At 41.2% G+C, this 20,685-nt stretch overlaps 1 long non-coding RNA gene across 1 annotated transcript in view; it reads right to left on the bottom strand.

The window, feature by feature from the left end:
• Positions 1 to 1,595: 1,595 nt before the first annotated feature.
• Positions 1,596 to 20,685, bottom strand: part of LOC143363432 (uncharacterized) — a 180,434-nt gene continuing 161,344 nt past the window's right edge. Inside the window, exon 2 of the long non-coding RNA XR_013083826.1 lies at positions 1,596 to 1,967. This is a non-coding gene — a long non-coding RNA (uncharacterized LOC143363432). The remainder of the gene's footprint in view (positions 1,968 to 20,685) is intronic.

The following is a 20,685-nucleotide window of genomic DNA, read 5'->3' as shown; positions in this document are numbered from 1 at the left end:
ATCGGGACTGAAGCCATAAAAAAAATTATTGAAGATATATTTACATTGGGTTGATAATCTTCAAAATATGGCCCTGCTGCATCAATGCAGAGTTACCAGCGGGTTTCCACAGCTTCCCGTTGGCAGGAAAAAATCAATCCCCATACTTATTGACCCTGTATGCCCGTATTTGAGCCCCAGATTTCAGTTATTGTGTTACAGTAGTCTGCCCGTAACTTTCGTATCGTCGGGTCTGTCGAGCGACAGTTCTAGTAGAGATGCTACATTCTTTGTAGTGTGCCGAACGTAGAGAAGGAGAGCGATTAAAAGAGAAGGAGGGACTGCCGTTCGACGATTCGACTCTCCGCGTCTCTCTCTTTTCCATTCGCCGACATCTTCCGCGCCTGAAACATTGATCGCCTATTACACGAGTAATTAGAATCGTACTTGTATCGTGTTTGGTGTCATGTGAAATAGAAAAACAAGGCGAATACGATGGTAAAAGTTTGATAAAAGAAATTACAAAATTAGAAAAATTATTATCTTTTGCCTTGCTTGCATTAGTGTGAGTCTCGCCGATATTCGACCCTTTGCTGCACCGTAGAGCGTGCTTACCGCTTGACTAAATGCTTCCAAGGGGATCAGTGGTGCAGATAAAATTTGGACAGTTACGGTAGAGACCTTTGCAACAGTTACGGCGATAATACAGTGAATTCTCGATATAAGTCCCTTACGCGATTCTGGCGAGGGACATTTAGACGAAATCTGTGGTTCTTGCCGAATGTTGCATTTGCATCACACAGTGTACGCCGGAATCGTAAATGATCCTACACATTGAATGTCCCAAACACGGGACATATAGACGGATAGGGACAAGAAAGCAAAGAAAATCTCTCTCTCTCTCTCTCTCTCTCCGATACAATGTTGCATGTAGAAAAGAACAGCGAAGCTCGAGAGCCGCCGCGCCGCTCCCGAAGTGTGTAACATAACACGGTCGGGTATATCGGTGTGAGACCAGAAGACCACTACTAATCCAATTACACAACTTCTTTATTTTTCATTATTTTTTCATGAAACTTTCGCCAACATATCCGTGACATTTTTCTAATTAAAATTAAACCAAATATGATATAATTCCGATGATATTTACTTGTGTAATGAACAATTAAAGCCACCTTCTATTACAATTATATTAACAAAAATTAGTGTAAACATGATCCGAATAATATCGTGTTTGGTATCATTTTAATCAGAAAAATTCCACAAATATATTCGTGAAAGTATCATAAAAAGATAATTAATAATAAAAAGAGTGCAAGTTTTGATTTAAAGGCTTGAGTTCACGCCAGTCTTTTATCTTTCCCGAACGCTTCGACTCTCCGCATCATTTCACAAGTAAATATTATCAGAATTATATCATATTTGGTATCATTTTCATTCGAAAACTGCCACGAATATGTTGGTGGAAGTCCCATGAAAAAATAATGAAGAATAAAGAAGTTTTGGGTACCCACCGTGGTGTGGGTAGTTCAGGGACCTTTAAACGTTGAGCTTATGGGATTTATATTTTATATTGCATGCGCTTAGTAAATATCGCATTTACTATTATAGAAAGCTAGTGTTCCGTAATCTGCTTATTTTCTCTCTAATCACTTTGCTATCCTATTTCTCGCATACAATGAAGCGGAATGAACGGAAAACTCACTATAAAAAGTGTGCCTATCCCTTTTGTGGTTTAACAAACCGTACTACAACGAACAATATTTCTTTTCATTCATTTCCAACGAGAGATAGTGATAGGTGCGTAACGTGGCTGATTAACTGTGGCGTAGATGATTGGGTGGAAATGTCTGATAAAAAATTACAAAATCAATATGTGTGCAGTCAACATTTTTCTAATCATTCTTTTTACGCGTCGGGTAGACTGCGCAAAGATGCCGTACCGGAAATTTTTCATTCGTCCGATATGAATAATAATAGTTTTAGCACTGAGTCAGACACTATGTCTATACAAAGTTGTAATGGTTTGGAACAGCAGCTAATGGAAACCCAGGTGCAATTAGAGCAAGAGAAGAAAAAATATAAGGCTCTTCGCTTGCAATTGCGGGCAAAGTGTAAGGCAATGAATCGGTTGCAAGATAAGCTTTCTTCAGGCAATATCGATGATACATGTTTGAAGAACGCAATTTCTAAAAGAATTTCCGGGTACTTATTGACATTTGTCATCCTCATATTGTTTAAACTCAAATCGTGGCGAATTTTTTCGAAAAAGGAGCAACAATTATGCATTACAATGCACTACACTTCTCCCGTTTTGTACCATAAAATGCGTGAAATTTTTGGTTTTCATTTGCCAAGTCCATCCACAATTAGTCGATGGTTCGGGAAAATCGACATTTGGCCAGGAATTTGTCCAAATTTATTTAACGCGATAAAATTAAAATCTTCTTACATGGAAATTGCAGATCGTAATTCCACCCTTGTATTTGATGAAATGGCCATCAAAAAGTGTCTCGATTTCCACCCAAAACGGCAGGTCATTGAAGGTTTCGAAGATTTAGGATTTTTGGGTAGAAATGTAGCTGTGGGTACACAGGTTCTTGTATTTATGATACGCGGGCTGTTCACTAATTGGAAACAACCTTTGGCTTTCTTCGTATCAAAAACTGGTGTTAAAAAACATGATTTATCAATTACTTTAGATGAAATATTAGATGCACTGCATGAGACAGGTTTGAAAGTCAGAGCAGTTGTTTCCGATCAGGGAAGTAGTTATCAAAGCGTAGCAGATGAACGTGTTTCTGTTGAGAAGCCATTTTTTATAAGAAATGGTCAAAAAATTTATTACATTTTTGATTATTTACATTTATTCAAGAGCATTAGGAATAATTTATTAAATTATGATTTTTCTATTAATGACTGTATAGTTTCGTGGCGCGATGTAGTACTTCTCTGGAGTTTGGAGAAAGATAAAAGTACGCGAGCAGCTTACAAATTATCCGATAAACATTTTTTTCCAAATTCTTTTGATAAAATGAAGTGTAAGCTTGCTCTTCAAGTTTTTAGCAAAAGAGTGTCAGCTGCTATGTTTACCGCTTCACTCACTGGTAGCATTAATACAAATACTGTACAACACACAGCTAGTTTCTTTGAAACGCTTAATGATTTGTTTGGTAATTTAAACAGTCGATCTACCAGTGATCCAAATCCCATGAAGCGTGCTATTTCGCGTTTTAATAACATTGATCAACATTTAATTGCGCATGTTACCAACATGAGCAATTGGTTTGTACTTTCTTCTAACGGTCGTAAAACACATCCATGTCTTTTGCAATTACGGCAATCTATAAATGCCACCTTGCAGTTGTGGAACGATTTAAAAGAAGAAGGCAGTATGTTCCTTATAACATCACGCTTAAACAGCGATTGCATTGAAAATTTTTTTTCCGTTCTTCGAATGCACGGTGGCACCTATGATCGCAATCCTTCGGTAAAAGCGGTGCGTCTTGCAATTCAAAAAAATATATTATTGAATTTGAATCGTAGTATACATAGTGGTAACTGCATGCCTGATGACGCTGCACCGTTAATGCCGGGGGATATGATAGCACAATGTGAATCAGCCACGTTGGAATCAGATGCTTCATTGTCTGCTATCCAAGAGAACACAGATGATGATAGTTTTGATGACAATATTGAAATCGATAATATTGAAGAACTGTCAACATCGGTGTGCTAGCTAGAATCGTGTGCGATTGAATACTTTGCAGGGTATATCGCTAAAAAATGTATTGAAAAATCGGGATGTCGTAGGTGTTACGATATGTTTTTGGAGAATAATGCAACGTTCACACGAGACGAGCAACTACTGTTATCCTTTAGAGCATATATTGTACACGATAACATTGAATTTGGGCATCTTTGTGTCCCGAGTGTACATTTTTCGGCCATTTTTAAAATTATAAATAAAACTTTTGACATGGTTTACCCATCCATACGCAGCGAGGCATTCATATTAGATAAACTATCGATATTTTCGATAATTTCACGTTCTGTGGAACAGAAATATCCAAACTGCTTTAACCAAGACGAATGCGCTGAACATAAGAAAGACATTGTATATTTTACATTAACAGTAAAAATTCATAAGGATACAGTGTGGCTCGGCAAGAAATGTAGATGTATAAAAAATTCCGCGAAAACATTTTCCAAATTATCGCATTTCAGACATGTTTAAATTTTTTCATTTTTATCGATAATCCTGTTGGTATTTCAATATACTTTTTAAGTGTGTCTATAATAAATTCATTAAAATCAGTTATTAATCATATTTTCGGAATTTCATGCATAGAGATTTGCGTATACGTTGTGTATATGAAATTCTGGAAACTAGGTTAATAAACATTTTGTAAATGATTTTTTTATAGAAGCAATTAAGAAATATATACAGCTGCATTGTAATATTTGGAATACCAATTGTAGTTGCTTTGGCTCGAGGAATATGGTGATTGTAGCAGTTTTGTTTTGTATGTTTTATTATCATGCAAAGACTTTGTATTATATTCTTAACGATTTTTTTTGCTTGATTTATTCTTTTTTTCACGATTCGGAGTACACTCAATGTTCTTTTACTTAATAAAATGTGTAAATATATAACTTCGTGTATTTTATTGTGGTGTATACGTTTGTACACATATGCTGATGTTGGTAAACATTTAATGTACTCTGGGATGGATAAGACCTTCTTTCACGCCTTCACGTGGCCCATCCTGTTAATTTTATTACTTTGACCACTGCATGTACTACATCACTGCATTGGGAAGTAATAGAAGAACTAAGATGAAAGAGTGGCATGCTATTACAATTGCATTATACGTATAATGGTATATCTGGTTTTAATAGTAACGTGGCTTGATTTTTAAAGCCCAATAACTAGTAGAATTTATTACATATGTAAATGTATGTTTTTATGTCTAATTGTAATGTATTCTTTCTAGGAGATCATCTGCGCATATACATATATAATGTACATGTACGTATATGTAGGGAGCATCAAGAAGCACAAATTCACCCACATGCGGAGGAATTCGTATTAAAAACATTATTATGTATTTTTGCTAGTATTTAAATATATCATTATTAATGTTACTTTTTTGGTAAATATTCCGCGTAATTATGTATATTTATTTACACTTTATTCCTACACACTTCCTTAACTTCCTTTTATTCTATAATATTTATGGCGTGTTTGGACTCATTTTTACCAGAAAAATATTTACAATTTATTGTTCATATTTTCATAACATGACAATAAATTATTACAAAAATTAGATTTTTATTAGCAAGCAATGCTTATGAGCTTGCATTGTTGTGTCCGGCAGCTGCTTGCCTGACTGACAATGAGCCACTGAAATTCTCAAGACCACGATCGGAAGACGAAAGGCAACATTGTAACACATTGCCTATTAATAATGAACAACCAGAACTCAACTGTCTTATTATTAAAAATATCGTAATGAAAATATTATGAGCCGATTGGAGATGTTTTTCTGATAAAAACGAATCTAAATTCGCTATAAATCGGAGAATAACGAAGACTAAATTGATATTGAAAACTCTTATGGAAAACGGTTTCCGGTCTCCGCCGACTCGTAACGTCGTCTGAGCTGCCTGCTCGACTATTCGACGCGTTCCACCGATTAGCGCAATCGATTCCCGGTTCGGCGAAGCGCACATTTTGCTACAACTTTTAAACTAAAAGAAAATATCAATGCGAAATTAGGACTAATTCTTTTTAAAAATCGGGTTTAATGGTGTATACAGAAATAAGTTCTATATTTTTTAAGTAATTTTTTTTTGTCCATTTTTAAGATATAGCCAGATAAGATGATGAAAAGTGCTCCCAAACCAAATTTATTTTTAGTCGCACCATGCTCAACAAAAAATTATAAAAAAAATTCATCAATATTCTACCTAATATCATACACGACTAAGATTTTTTTCATAATTTTTGGTTGCAAAATCGATTTTTAAACAAATCCGAAAGCATGAAATTGACGATTTTATATCGAAGTTTTCAGTTGACCACGTTTATGTTATTATGTTATTTGTGTCTCATCGTGATTATTAATATGAATTTTTTTCGAAAAAACGATTTTGCAAACCAAAAATTATGAAAAAAATCTCAGTCGTGTATGATATTAGATAGAATATTCATGAATTTTTTCGTAATTTTTTGTTGAGCCTGGTGCGACTAAAAATTAATTTGGTTTGGAGGCACTTTTGACCATCTTATCCGGCTTTATCTTAAAAATCAACAATAAAAATTATTTCAGAAATATAGAACATATTTCAGTATACGACATCAAACCCGATTTAAAAAAAATTTCTAGTCCAAATATCGCATTGGTATCTTTTTTAGTTTTAAATTTGTAGCAAAATGTGCGTCTCGCCGAACCGGGAATCGATTGCGGTTCAGGCGCTCGATATTTTGGTAATGTGACGACGATACGTCTGAGTGGGGCCAAGCCGGCGAAAGGGTTTGCCCCCACCCCCGCCGCGTGGGACGGCGCGCCGCGCCGCGGCGACCCATGATTCTGGCATCACGACTGGACGAGTCTGATCGAGCTCGATGAATGCAGTTGTGTTCGTACGTGTCGTACTACATATTGCGTTCGTCGTTTATTTTCTCACTACAAACGTGAAAGAAAATAACGCAACTACATTCTGAGTCACATAGATTGACATCTCGCAAAAAACGATCAACTACATAATTATTGATTAATTAATTCTTAACTCTTTCGAATTTCACAATTAATATTAATTGATATTTTACATGATTCTTTAAAGCTAAAATTTATGTTGTTTAAATGAAATATACATGAAAATATATAGTAAATTTCAATTTAATTTCTTTTTCAAATTCAGTTACAAAATACAGGGTGGCCCACATAACTCTGAACAGCTCAATATCTCGAAAACTATGCCATCGATTTTAAAGTTCTTAGTCTTAAATTGCATGGAACTGAAGGGCCTTTCTGACTACATAAACGTGAAGTGGCCTCCCTTCCCTTTTAACGGGGGAGGGGTGGTACCTTTATAAAATGTTACATATTTAGATTCTACCGGAAAAAACAAGTCAATTTTGTCGGAAACATTTTTTTGTCAGATATTTCCATGATGAGATATAACAGTTTGAAGTTTCGAGTTGTAGGTACTTGAAGCGCTCGGAAATAGCGTTATGGAATTATGCGCGCTTGAGTCCTTTGCTTATTCGTGAAGAAATAAAATGTACTTTAAATTAAATGTTCAAAATGTCCTCCACGGGCTTGTAAACATTTATTTACTCGAAACATCAAAGTTGTTCTAATACTTTTTAACATTTCGGGAGTCACTGAAGCGCAAGCGTCATGTATTCTTTGTTTCATATCCTCTTTTGTCGTCGGCGGTTCAAACATAACTTTGTCATTTACATATCCCCATAAGAAAAAATCTAATGGTGTTAGATCGGGGGATCGAGGAGGCCATTGACGAGGTCCCCCACGATCTATCCATTTGTTCCCAAATTTTTCGTTCAAAAATTGCCTGGTGATGATTGCAAAATGTGGAGGAGCGCCGTCTTGTTGGAACCACATTTCTCTTCTAACGTGCAGTGGCACATCTTCCAAAAGCGCAGGCAAATGATTTTTTAAGAAATCACAATAACTTGCAGATGTTACAGTTTCTTGAAAAAAATAAGGTCCAATCACAAAATCTCCTATTAGGCCACACCAAACATTTAAAGACCATCGATGTTCAAAGGGAACACATCGCATCCAATTTGGGTTTTCCACGGCCCAATAATGCAGATTATGTCTATTTACATGCCCTGAATTCATAAAAGTGGCCTCATCGGAAAAAAGTATTATGCACAAAAAGTCATTTTCCACAACACCCTGCAGCCACTCACAAAATCTTACGCGGTGATCGTAATCTGCTATCGAAATCTCATGTGATAAAACCATGTGATATGGATGATACTTTTGCCGTTTCAAAATTCGTTGAATTGATGAACGACTAATATGTGATGTTTGTGCAAGTGTGCGTTGACTAATATGAGGATTTAATGTAATTGCAGCAAGAATACTGGCACTATTATTTTCATTAGTGACAGCTTTAGGTTTATTGCGAGTTTTTTTACACAATTCACCGTGCTCGCGAAGCCGCTTTTCTAAATTATGAAATGTTGCATGACATTTTTTGATCCCATAACGTTCAAAAAACACCTAACGTTAATAACATATTCACTTCTGTGTCAAAAGTAGCCATAATCACAATGTTACTGCTTGAATAACAGCTCTAAACTGAAAACATTTTCATAGATATGTGAGTCAAACTCAAGAATTGTAAATATTGTTGTTTGTGTTTCTTCATGAATAAGCAAAGGACTCAAGCGCGTATAATTCCATAACGCTATTTCCGAGCGCTTCAAGTACCTGCAACTCGAAACTTCAAACTGTTAGATCTCATCATGGATGTATCTGACAAAAAAATGTTTCAGACAAAATTGACTTGTTTTTTCCGGTAGAATCTAAATATGTAACATTTTATACGGGGTTCCATTTAAAATTACAAAGGCACCTCCCCTCCCCCATTAAAGGGGAAGGGAGGCCACTTCACGTTTATGTAGTCAGAAAGGCCCTTCAGTTCCATGCAATTTAAAACTAAGAACTTTAAAATCGATGGCATAGTTTTCGAGATATTGAGCTGTTCAGAGTTATGTGGGCCACCCTGTATATTCAAAATGGATGCGCATCAATAGTGTTAAAAAATTATAGAAATACGAATAATAATTATACGTATGGAGAAATGTATAAATAAAATGTATAAAATAAATGTATGAAAATTGTATTTCTATAATTTGAAAATGTGGTATCTATATTTATTTAATGTTATATTTGTAATAATTAATATTATATTTTTTATGACATCTAATAAAAAAATATAATTTGAACATATAGTCATCCCGTACATAACTCGTCAATCATTTGTATTTGACCAGATTTTATCATTCTTGTGGATCTAGTTCCAGCAGTTATCGTTCGTCAGCGTAGAGGGCGTAAGAAAACCAGTTGTTTACATATGAGACACGAAGCCCCATATGGTGATTGGTCTAGTCCTATACCTCGTCTGTGCTGGGACCCACTTTGAGACTCACAGTTTAACACGGGGGCTGGCAATCTTTGTTTATATATATCTCGTCGGTGCCCCAACGTCGAGATACTCTCGTCAGTTGTGGAACTAAGAACGTGGAACTATCACTGATCCACCGACGAGATGTATATAAAGACTGCCAGCACCGACGAGATATATATAAAGACTGCCAGCCCCCGTGTTAAACTGCGTGTCTCAAAGTGGGTCCCAGGTGGGTACTGGGAGCGGTCGGTAACGGCCCCAATGTCGAGATACTCTCGTCGGTTGTGGAACTAAGAACATTTGCTCGTGAATTATGGAAAAAACGTCAGTGACAGAGGCAATAAATAAACGTATAATGCGTAGAATGAAAATAATTATCTTTTATTGTATAATTTCATTACACTCTTATTGCCTTCTTATTTTCCATATTGTTCACCATTGTAATCATTATTTTATAATCGATAATTTATAGGTGTAATTAATTAATTTGGAACTTCTTGCGATATTTATAAAATAATGATTATTCAACAAAATATATTCTGTAATAGTTATAGAATAAAAAAAAAGAATAAATACAATATTCATGTAATGTGGCGGACCCCTTGGAGAAGGGTTGATCGGACCCAGGTAGGAGCGTCGTCTGCGGGCTGGGACCTTGGACGCACTTGGTCGCCAGGCCCAAGCTCTTCCCGAGCGCACACTTAGTCGCCGGAAGTCTGTTCCTACCTGGGGTGCACATTTGGCGACCAGGTTCGGGGTTTTTCCTTGGCGTGCACATTTGGCCGCCAACCCTTGACTTTCGCCAGGACACGGATGTTCGGTGCAAGGACACGAACTTTCTCCAAGGGGCACGTACAGGAAGCGACATCCCCACTCCAGAAGTTTTCTTGTTCGAAGGAAATTCCTGGAGGATATAAGCGCGGATTCTGACGGATGACAGGGTCAGTCAGTCAGTCAGTTCAAGTCAGTCAGTCGTTGTGAGAAGTCGTCATTCGCCGTCAGTTGTTCGTAGTCGTTTATCCGTAGTTCTTGTTTCATTGTTATTTCATTTTCTTTGTTCCTTGTTACGTCGTTGAGTTTTTGTTATTTCATTAATAAATGGTTATTGTTATATTGGGTGAATCCTTTACTGAACACCCAAACCACAACACATACCAAAAGGAAATAAAATTTTTTTTATCTTTTATTCGTTACTCGAAATTTTTATTTAGATAAATATTTTGCCCAACTCTGGTTGAGCTTAGCTCGGCTCGATTGTGCGAGTCGAGTCGAGTACTCGCACAATGCGAGCTACCCGCACCGATGCGAGCTATCCGCACCGATGCGAGCTGCTCGAAATAAAATCAGGCGTAAAATGACATGATGCGAGTTACAGCGGGAAGATCAGCACATCGATATTATCAAGCATTTTAGTATATTGACAATGCTAAATGTTTGCGATGTTTTATTATATATTTTGATAGTGAAATGTTGATTCAGAATTTGTATAACCCTTATTGAAAATAATTATGCAATAACAACTATTTCCTAGATTTATGTAAATAACTAGCTGTGATCTGTAAAGAACGGTATTTTATATATTCCTTTATATTATATTCCGGGGTTCAGTGTACAGTCGTAAAAATGTGTTGTTGCAAAATTGTTTATAATGTTAAAAATTAACGTTAAGCTTCGTTAAATAGTTTTTGAAAGGAATGGATATATAAATATTGTATAATATTGATGTGTATTTATACGAGGTCGCCGCCGCGTCTACAATGTATGCTGGCGGTTCGTCGGCGTGCTCTTTGCACAGGCCGCCACACTGGTACTCGCACCAAAGGTCAAAAGACTGAATTCTGGTAAGCTGAGAAAAACTGTTTGACATAATCTGAGCTAACTAACCTGAGAATAGATTGTCTTAGACTTTTATATTTTTCGATAATGAATAACTAAGCTAGTGGCTCGATGGGGAGGGAAGAGCAAAACGCATACGCGTGCCGGTAGATTAAATACTCAGAGCGGGTGACCTAAGTGGGCGAGTGCAGGCGAGCCGGTCATAAACCTTAGCTCGCTGATGAGAGCCCTACTGTCCCATTGTACGGAAGTACACTTTTTAGAAGAAATGGCCGAGATAACGAACCAAAAAGGCAGTAAACCATTTTCACACTGCACAATTATAAACATGGAGATAGCGCAGGTTGCTTAGCGAGAAACGTGCGGCCGCTTCTCGTTATACATTATGCAGTCAGTCTCATAATTGATGGCAGACACTTTAAATCAGAATAACTTTTTTTATAAATCGACCAAACGACTTCAGCTGTTCTGCCAAACTAGATAGATTAATTTACTAGATGACATGTAATGAAAACGCAGGAAAAATTGCGTTATATAATTGCGTTAATTGTCGAGCTAGGAAGTAGATTTAACTTTGCTGCCACTACGAATTATTTGGTAGTTAGCATGATTTTGGACCATCGTATAAAAGATCGACTGTTATCCATGGAGAAGAGCCAACAATTGCAAATTGAAAAAAGATTTAGATTAAAATATTAACTAAACAGAAAGTATGACGAGTGTTGAACGTAGACATCAGATCCTTTTAAAAGGGCGTAGCCGATTTATGGTCAAAACTGCCCTTAGAGGAAAAACCCCTCTGAGTAAAATTTCAACCCCCTATCTTGCCCATGAGGTTAGTTACAGGGTAAATTAGATTTCGCGCTTCTCCGCGTATTTCCCGCACTCTGATGCTTTCTAAAATTCTGAGAAAAATGTGACATATTTTGGATTCTAAGGCTGATTTTTGATAATTTTTTCAGATTTTTTTGTTACAAACTGTGGTCGTAAAAAAATGAAAAACCTCCAAAAAATCGGAAAAATGCAGATTTCTCAAAAATTTGAAAACATGCTATTCTACTGTTTAGTTCCTTGTTAAAGTACTATAACAGGCAGTGTCGTCAATTTTTTTTAGATTTTTTGTTGTGGGACATCATCGTCAAAAAACAATAAAAACCGAATTTTTTCGACGTTTTTGCTATTAGGAGGAAAGTTACACTTGTTGGTTTTATCGCAGCTATATATTAAGTAATTTTTAGCATTATTAAATTGAAACAAGTAATTCTTTGACCTAAGAAATGTGATTTAAGAGAAAGAATAAATTGTATTTTGTGTGATATATACCAGAATGTTCGTAAAGTTTTGTAACATCGCCGGACGTCGAACTAAGTAGCGGATACGCTGGGGTTCTTATCCCGTCGGTGGTAAATGTTTTTTCCCATACATCATCTTTATTTTTTCAATTTCTTATATTATTTATTCATGTGATTTTAACAATACTTTTTTAATGTTTTAAAAATATTGAAGTAACATTGATTAGGCAATGAATATTTATATTATTGTGTTCGTCTACGATTTCCGCCAGATATGAAATTGCTTGTGAAAATTGGTAAGATTCCGTGAAAAGAATTTTGAAATCTACGTCTGTCATTTCCAGAAAATCAAGAAATCAATACTGTTTGAAATGGAATCTTTTTGCGGTTCCAATTGTTTTGACCATCTTAATCGGCTATGCCCTTTTAAATCTTATCACCTATACTTGCACAGTACCGAATGACAGGCTGTTGGAACTTCCAACTTCCAACTTGGTTTAACGTTAATTTTCAACATTATAAACAATTTTGCGACAACACATTTTTACGACTGTACAGTGAACCGGAGTATAATATAAAGGAATATATAAAATACCGTTCTTTACAGATCACATCTAGTTATTTACATAAATCTAGGAAATAGTTGTTATTGCATAATTATTTTCAATAAGGGTTATAGAAATTCTGAATCAACATTTCACTATCAAAATATATAATAAAACATCGCAAACATTTAGCATTGTCAATATACTAAAATGCTTGATAATATCAATGTGCTGATCTTCCTGCTGTAACTCGCATCATGTCATTTTACGCCTGATTTTATTTCGAGCCGTTCGCTTCGTTGCGAGCAGCTCGCATTGTGCGAGTACTCGACTCGACTCGAAAAGCGAGTCCAGGCTCGACTGGACCCGAGCTCGGCTCGCATATGCGAGCTTGGCTGCAGGCCTAGTGCCAGGTGGGTGCTGGGATCGGTCGGTAACGGCCCTAATGTCGAGATACTCTCGTCGGTTGTGGAACTAAGAAAGTGGAACTATCACTGATCTCTAATACCAACATCGCTAAACATGCCGCGCTCGCTACCTAAATAGAACATTTGCTCGTGAATTACGGAAGAAACGTCAGTGACATAGGCAATAAATAAACGGATAATGCGTAGAATGAAAATAATTATTTTTTATTGTATAATTTCATTACACTATTATTGCCTTCTTATTTTCCATATTATTCACCATTGTAATCATTATTTTATAATCGATAGTTTATAGGTGTAATTAATTAATTTGGAACTTATTGCGATATTTATAAAATAATGATTATTCAACAAAATATATTCTGTAATAGTTATAGAATAAACAAAAAGAATAAATACAATATTCAAGTAATGACAAAATTCAATCGTTCTTATTGTGATCCGTAGTAACAAACAGAAAATTATTTTTTTTTACTTATTTAACCGATAATACCACTTCTAATGCTGGACTGCAATTATTCAAGTAAAGGTAGTAACGAAATAAAAGTGTTATGTAATGAAACTAACTTTCGACGGATCTTATCCATATAAAGCTATTTGGTGGCAGTATTATTGCTATTTGTACAAACACACAGATACACAGATTCTTATATCTTGCAATGCACGTTGTTTTTTTCTCCGTCAACCGATTTCGATGAAATTTTCAGCTTGTGTATCCCTAACATAGAGCTAGAGATAAAAGTTTTGAAAAGTGTCTGTCATTTTAAGTTTTAATTATAATTGTATTGATTGCTATTTTTTATACCTTATAGAATTGTTTCTTTACATTTAATATTCTTTATATTTTATAAGCAATAAACTTTATGTATAATCATTAATTGTATTGTTAAATTTAACTTTCTGTGAGTAATTGTCAATACATATACATTAGTAACCACATCTATTTGTCCGCGGCGAAAACCAAGCTGTCGAACTCGAGACGGGAAGGACTCGCCGCGTCTCTTTCTTTTCATATGCTGTCCTTCTTTGCGTCCGAAACTTCCGTCGTTGATTACACAAGTAAATATCATCGGAATTTTGTCATATTTGGTACCGTTTTCCTTAGAAAAATGCCACGAGTATGTTGGTGAAAGTCCGATAGAAAAATAATTAATAATGAAAAAGTTTATTTTTTTATTTAAAAAGGCCTGAGCTCACGCCAGTCTTTCATCTTTTCCGAACGCTTCGACTCTCCGCGGCTCTTTCGACCCTAACCCTAACCCTTTTTTTTTTTTTTTTTTATCGTGAGGAAATGTTTTATACATACCCCGACTCCCTGGGGGAAGCCGGGGTTATGTGGGATTCTCTCCGGGGGGCGAAGCCCCCGGAGACTACCCACTAAAACCTCACGCCCACCTAAGCTACAGGGGAGGTGCCTGGATCACGCGAGTACTCAACAGGACACCTCCCAGCTAATACATGCCACCCCGGGGGAGGGGGTTAGCCTCCCCCACTGCCTACTCTGTAAGACCCCGGGCGGAGGGACCCGCCCGGTGTCCCCATCCCTGGAGCCTTCGGATTGGGCATCCCGAGCCCCAGCTCGGTCCACCCACAGCTCCCGGAGTCCTCGTGCCCCGCTCGGGGCCGGTGTCCCGAAGGAACCAGCCCCGGCCAGAGCAAGAGGACGCCGCCACCGGAAGGAAGGGCCGTCGGAGGCGCGATCCGGCACGCCCCGACCCTTCCTTTCCCCAAAAACCCCCCACGGTCCCCCTCCCCTATCGGGGGGAGGGGGGACCGACACCCCCCACTAACCGGGAAAACTATCCCGGGGGTGTCGGCCAATCACGGGGGGAGCTACGCTCCCCCCCGGGGGCCCGGGTCAGCTCGCACCCCGGGCCCCCAAATTCAGCGCCCCCACAGGTGGGGGCGAAACAGGGCGCGGGGATACTCCCCGCGCCAAACCCCCTCCGCCCCCCACTCCCGGGGGCAATGGTTGACGCGGGGGAGACCCCCGCGCCCTCCCATCCCTCACCGCCCCCCTCGTGGGGGGCACACGCCGGCGCGGGGGTCGTCCCCGCGCCCACACCCTCCTCGCGGAGCCCGGGTCCCGTTCCCGGGCCCGCTCGGCGGCCTCCTTCTGCTTGATAACGTCCTCGCAGAAGGAGGCCACCGCATTCCACGACCCCACGCTGTCGACCATGTGGTCGACCACGGTCGGCAGCGCGAGGTCCCACCCGCCCACTGCGGCTCGCAGGACACGGCGCGGCCCGGCCCAAGCAGGGCACTCCTCCAGAGTGTGCCGCGCCGTGTCGACATCTTCGCCGCAGTGTTGGCACTGCGCCGTCGGCTCCCGCCCCATTCTGTGCAGGTACTCTCCAAAACAGCCATGGCCGGAGAGCACCTGCGTGAGGCGGAAGGTCAACCTTCCCCGCCTCCCGCACCATATATAAAATATGGGCAGGAGGGCCCGGACAATCGGACGTGTGGAGGGCGTTAGCAGCGCCCTCCACTCCGAAAAAGCTTCCGTCCGGGCCTGGCGATTCTGGCCCTCGAGCTCCGACTCCTCCTCGCGCGTGAGTTCCACCCCCGGCGGGCGGCGGAAGGAGCGGGCGATGTGGTATAGCTTCGCCCGCTCCGCCGCCACCACAGTGAAGGGTGGAATCACGGCGAGGAGTCCCGCCGCCTCGGTGGAGATGGTGCGGTACCCCCGTATGACCCGCAAGGCCAGCCGCCGCCGCACTCTTTCAAAGAGCTTGCGGCTGGGCGTGCTGGCCTCGAGCGAGCGGTGCCATACGGGGGCCCCATACAAGGGCTATAGACCGCACCACCTCCACATAGAGGTGGCGTACATTCAAATCCGGCCCCCCCACATTCGGCAGCAGCCGCGCCAATGCGGCTGCCGTCTTCTCTAGTCGGGGGGCGAGGAGCTCGAAGTGTCCATCGAATCGCCAGCGGCCATCTATGATCAGGCCCAGGTACCTCATCCTGGGCCCGATCGCGACGGAGGTTTCAGCGACGCGAATCCACAGGTCCCGACCACGGGGTGGCCGCGGCGACCGAGACGATCCGTATAACCAGATCGCCTCGGTCTTTGCGGCGGCCACCGTCAGACCCATTCTGCGGATTCGCCCGACCACGCAGTCCAGGGCGGCCTCAGCAAGGTGCCTGGTCCTCCTCCAGTCCTCCCCCTCGGCATAAACCAGGGTGTCATCTGCATAACAGATGACACCCGTATCCGGGGGGAGGACAACCCGCAGCTTACCGCGTCATACGCTAGGTTCCACAGGAGTGGCCCAAGGACCGACCCCTGTGGAACCCCGCGGTGCGTCTCCCTCGTATAAACCATGCCATACCGGCCGGTGAACACCACCTCCCTGTCGCGGAGATAGTCGCCGACCACCTCCCGGAGATAAGGGGGCACCTGGAAATGGTCCAGGGCCCCCATTATCTCCGACCAGGGCAGGGTGTTGAAAGCGTTAGATATGTCCAACGAAACAGCCATCAACACCCCGCCCCGAGCGACAGCCCTTTCCCGGAGGAGGCGCAGACGCTCTAATGCGTCTATTGTAGAGCGCCCCCTCCGGAATCCATACTGGCTGTCGCTCAGGTCGGGACCACCCCGCGACAGGTGCTCGACGAGGCGGGCGGCAATTATTCTTTCGAATAGCTTGCCCGCCTCGTCGAGTAAACATACCGGCCGGTATGCAGAGGGAGACTCTGCGGGTTTCCCCTCCTTGTGGAGGAGAACCAGGCACGCTTGCTTCCAAACAGTGGGGAAGACTCCCCGGCGCAGGCTCGCGTCCATGACGCTCCTGAACGCCGGGGCGAGGACCTCTATGGCTAAGACCATTACGCTCCCGGGAACCCCATCGGGGCCAGGGGCCTTCTTGCCCCCGGCCCGGAGCTCCCGGACGGCCCGGTCAAGCTCCAGCTCGGTGACCCGGAACTCGTCCGACCATCCCATGGTCGGACCTGGGGCGCGTACCCACCTCCCCTCCTCCGCGAGGGGGAAGAGGGTATCGATAACGCGCCCCAGAAGTTCCGGGTCCAACCTCTCCGTGACAGGGGACGCCCGGGGGCGGAGCTTCCCAAGCACCGCCTTATATGGGCGTCCCCACGGATCGTCACGGAGGGTGAGCAGGAGCTCGTCCCAGGCCCTGGCCTTAGCTGCGGCAATAGCTCGCTTGAATGCCACGGCCGCCGATCTGTACTCCCTGTACAGCTCGGCGACCCTCGGCTCCGCGTCGCCGCCCAGGAAATGGCGGCGACGGGCGCGGGTGTACTGGCGGCGGGCACGGCCGGCCGAACAACGGAGTTCGGCCAGCCCGCCCGACCACCAGTAAACGGTCTTTCTCGGGGGCTGAGCCTGGACCCGGGGCATCGCCACGTCACAAATCATTTGTAACGTGTCCCGAATCCAGGCCGCCCCCTCATTCACCCCGCGCTCCCTGGCCGAAGGCCAGGCGGAGCCGATAATCACGGCCCTCAACAGGTCCCCGTCTAGTCGCTTCAGCGCCCATCTTGGCGCTGAAGGGGTGCCACGTCGGAGGGGCGTGTCCAACGGCGGGTCCGAGACCACTGCCACGTCCATCAGGACGTAGCAGTGGTCCGACAAGGTCTCTCCATCAAGGACCCGCCAATTGGACACACGGCGTGAGGCGGCGGCCGTCGCAAACGTAACGTCCACAATGGACCAGCCGTTCCACCTCACGCACGTAGGCACGGAGCCCCGGTTAATCAACCGGAGCTCCATCCCCTCCGCCCAGTCTTCTAGGACTCCGCCTCGGGTGTTGGTCCTGGGGTTACCCCACGTGGTGGACCTCGCATTGAGGTCCCCCAGGACCAACACCGGACCGGCTATATATGGGGCTATCATCAGCCCCAGCCGGTCCAAAAACAACCCGAGTTCGGCGGAGTCGCAGCTGGGTGAGTTGTAGCACCCCACAACCAGAAGTCCTCCCCACTTCACTAAAATCATCCCCCTGCCCCGTTCGACCACGGAGCAGGGGGGTACACTCGCCGAATGGCGATCCCACCACATCGCCACGGAGCCGTCAAGGTCACCGGACCAGTGTGGATGGTCCGGGACCCTGTACGGCTCCGTGGCGACGGCCAGGCCAACCCCCCACTCCGCCAGGCATTGGATCATCAGGTCCTGGGCCCGGCGGCAGAGGGTTAGGGTATCCTTGGTTAGGATTAACTTTTTAGGGTTAGGGTTAGGTTTTCGATAATTAGGGTTAACTTTTAGGATTAGGGATAGGTTTTAGGGCTAGTGTGAATGGTTAGGGTTAGGTTTATTGGAGGTACGGTTAGGTTTTTGTTGGTTACGGTTAAGTTTTTAGGGTTATGGTTAGGACTATTGTGTGTAAGGAAACTTCTCTGTAGGAAGTCATTAGAGAAGAAAGTTAGTTAGAGTTTTGATATTGCATAAACCGCGAGTGGAGTAGAGTAGAAATATTGAGGAATGAACAATCTTAGTGTTTCTTAATAATTTTCTAAACAAAATAAAATAAAGTGGTATAGTAGGGAGTGATATCAATACACACATCAATAGTTCATTAATATTCATATCAATAGTTTATCAATAGCTACCAATTTTGAGCGGGAAAAAAAAAAATTTTTTTTTTTTTTGCGGCTACGGATTGTCGATGCTAAACCAATACGTCACGGCGTAGGAGGTTTCGGGGAGCAAGAAAAAATTTCCAAAAAGTGCTTAGAAATAGCAGGAAGATGCTTTTTCTCGGAAACGAAGGATTTTAGGAGAAAAAAGGAAGGGGTCGAAAAGAAGGAGAAGGACGCACAGATCAATTTAAGACTTGTTTCGGAAGATTAGGCCCCTCCTCGGCGCGAAGTTGCTGCATCGCGGCGACTTTGCGCCTCGTCGGCTTCGCCGACGAGTCCGGACCCTTGCTTCTCGAGCACAAAGAGGGTAGATAACAGAGTTGGGCAGTATCCGATGAAAAATTTATTTGAAGCGCCTTCGGATACAAGTTCTCTGTTCTTTTGTTTCTATTCGAAGTCGGATGAATCGCGAGCAGTTATTTGTATCTTTATTCGACGAGCGTCTGGTTTCGAGATTTGTATTCGACGTGCCTCCGGATGATTTTCTGGCTACGTCAGGATTTATTCGGATGGTCGATTGCAACGCCCCCATTTATTCGACGGATTTATTTGTAGATACTCGGCGTCCGCCGACCATCCGAACGATTTTAGGCGTCGAATAAAAATTAATTTCAGAATGTATTCGAAGGCAGATGTCGCGGCGAAATTTATTCGATAAAGTTCGCGGGGAACTTTTATTCGATATCCGAAGCTCGATGTGGCCAGACGATTTATTTGAGGATTTATTCGGGACGAGTATTTGGCAGAGATGAAAATGAAATGTATCTTTTATTCGAAATTGTATTCGATGTTCGGATGGCCGACTTTTTTATCCGACGTTGCCAAACCATAATACGTAAATACGTACCACGGTACAGTGACTACCATTAATAATCGAACACTTTTTATCGTTTAAACTTTTAACGCTTGTTTACATAAATAAATTTTGATTATTTAAACAATTGTTTAAACAAATAAATTTTTGTTATTGAAACAAATGTTTACACCAGTACATTTTTACTAGTTAAACGCTAGCTTACACAAATAAATTTGTACTATTTAAACAATTGTTTAAACAAATAAATTTTTGTTATTGAAACAAATGTTTACACGAGTACATTTTTACTAGTTAAACGCTAGCTTACACAAATAAATTTGTTTTATTTAAACAATTGTTTAAACAAATAAATTTTTATTATTGAAACAAATGTTTACACCAGTACATTTTTACTAGTTAAACGCTAGTTTACACAAATAAATTTTTATTATTTAAACAATTGTTTAAACAAATAAATTTTTATTGAAACAAATGTTTGCACCAGTACATTTTTACTAGTTAAACGCTAGTTTACACAAATAAATTTTTATTATTTAAACAATCGTTTAAACAAATAAATTTTTATTGAAACAAATGTTTGCACCAGTACATTTTTACTAGTTAAACGCTAGTTTTCACAATTAAATTTTTATTATTTAAACGATTGTTTAAACAAATAAATTTTTATTATTAAAACAAATGTTTGAACCAGTACATTTGTATTATTGAAACAAATGATTAAACTAGTACATTTTTATTACTTAAAATATTGTTTAAACAAACACATTTTTATTACTTAAACAATTTACGTCACGTTTTGCAGTGAGTAAAACTCTTTATAAGAAAAGGAAATGTCATTGGGTTTCACCATTGGTACTCTGCTGGATGTTAAGTTATTAAGACAATTTTATAAAGAACTCTTTAGATTATGTATTATGTACAGGTACACGTACATATGTAGGCATTGCATGCTATGGCATTTTTCTGTCTGCTCGTGGAAATTAAGAAATAAACTTTCTTCACAGAGTAAATGG

The sequence above is a fragment of the Halictus rubicundus genome, unplaced genomic scaffold, assembly GCF_050948215.1.
Source record: "Halictus rubicundus isolate RS-2024b unplaced genomic scaffold, iyHalRubi1_principal scaffold0047, whole genome shotgun sequence".
In the NCBI taxonomy this organism is placed as follows: Eukaryota; Metazoa; Arthropoda; class Insecta; order Hymenoptera; family Halictidae; genus Halictus; species Halictus rubicundus.
The sequence above is the reverse complement of the archived record's forward strand: the minus strand, read 5'-3'. Positions and strand labels throughout refer to the sequence as shown.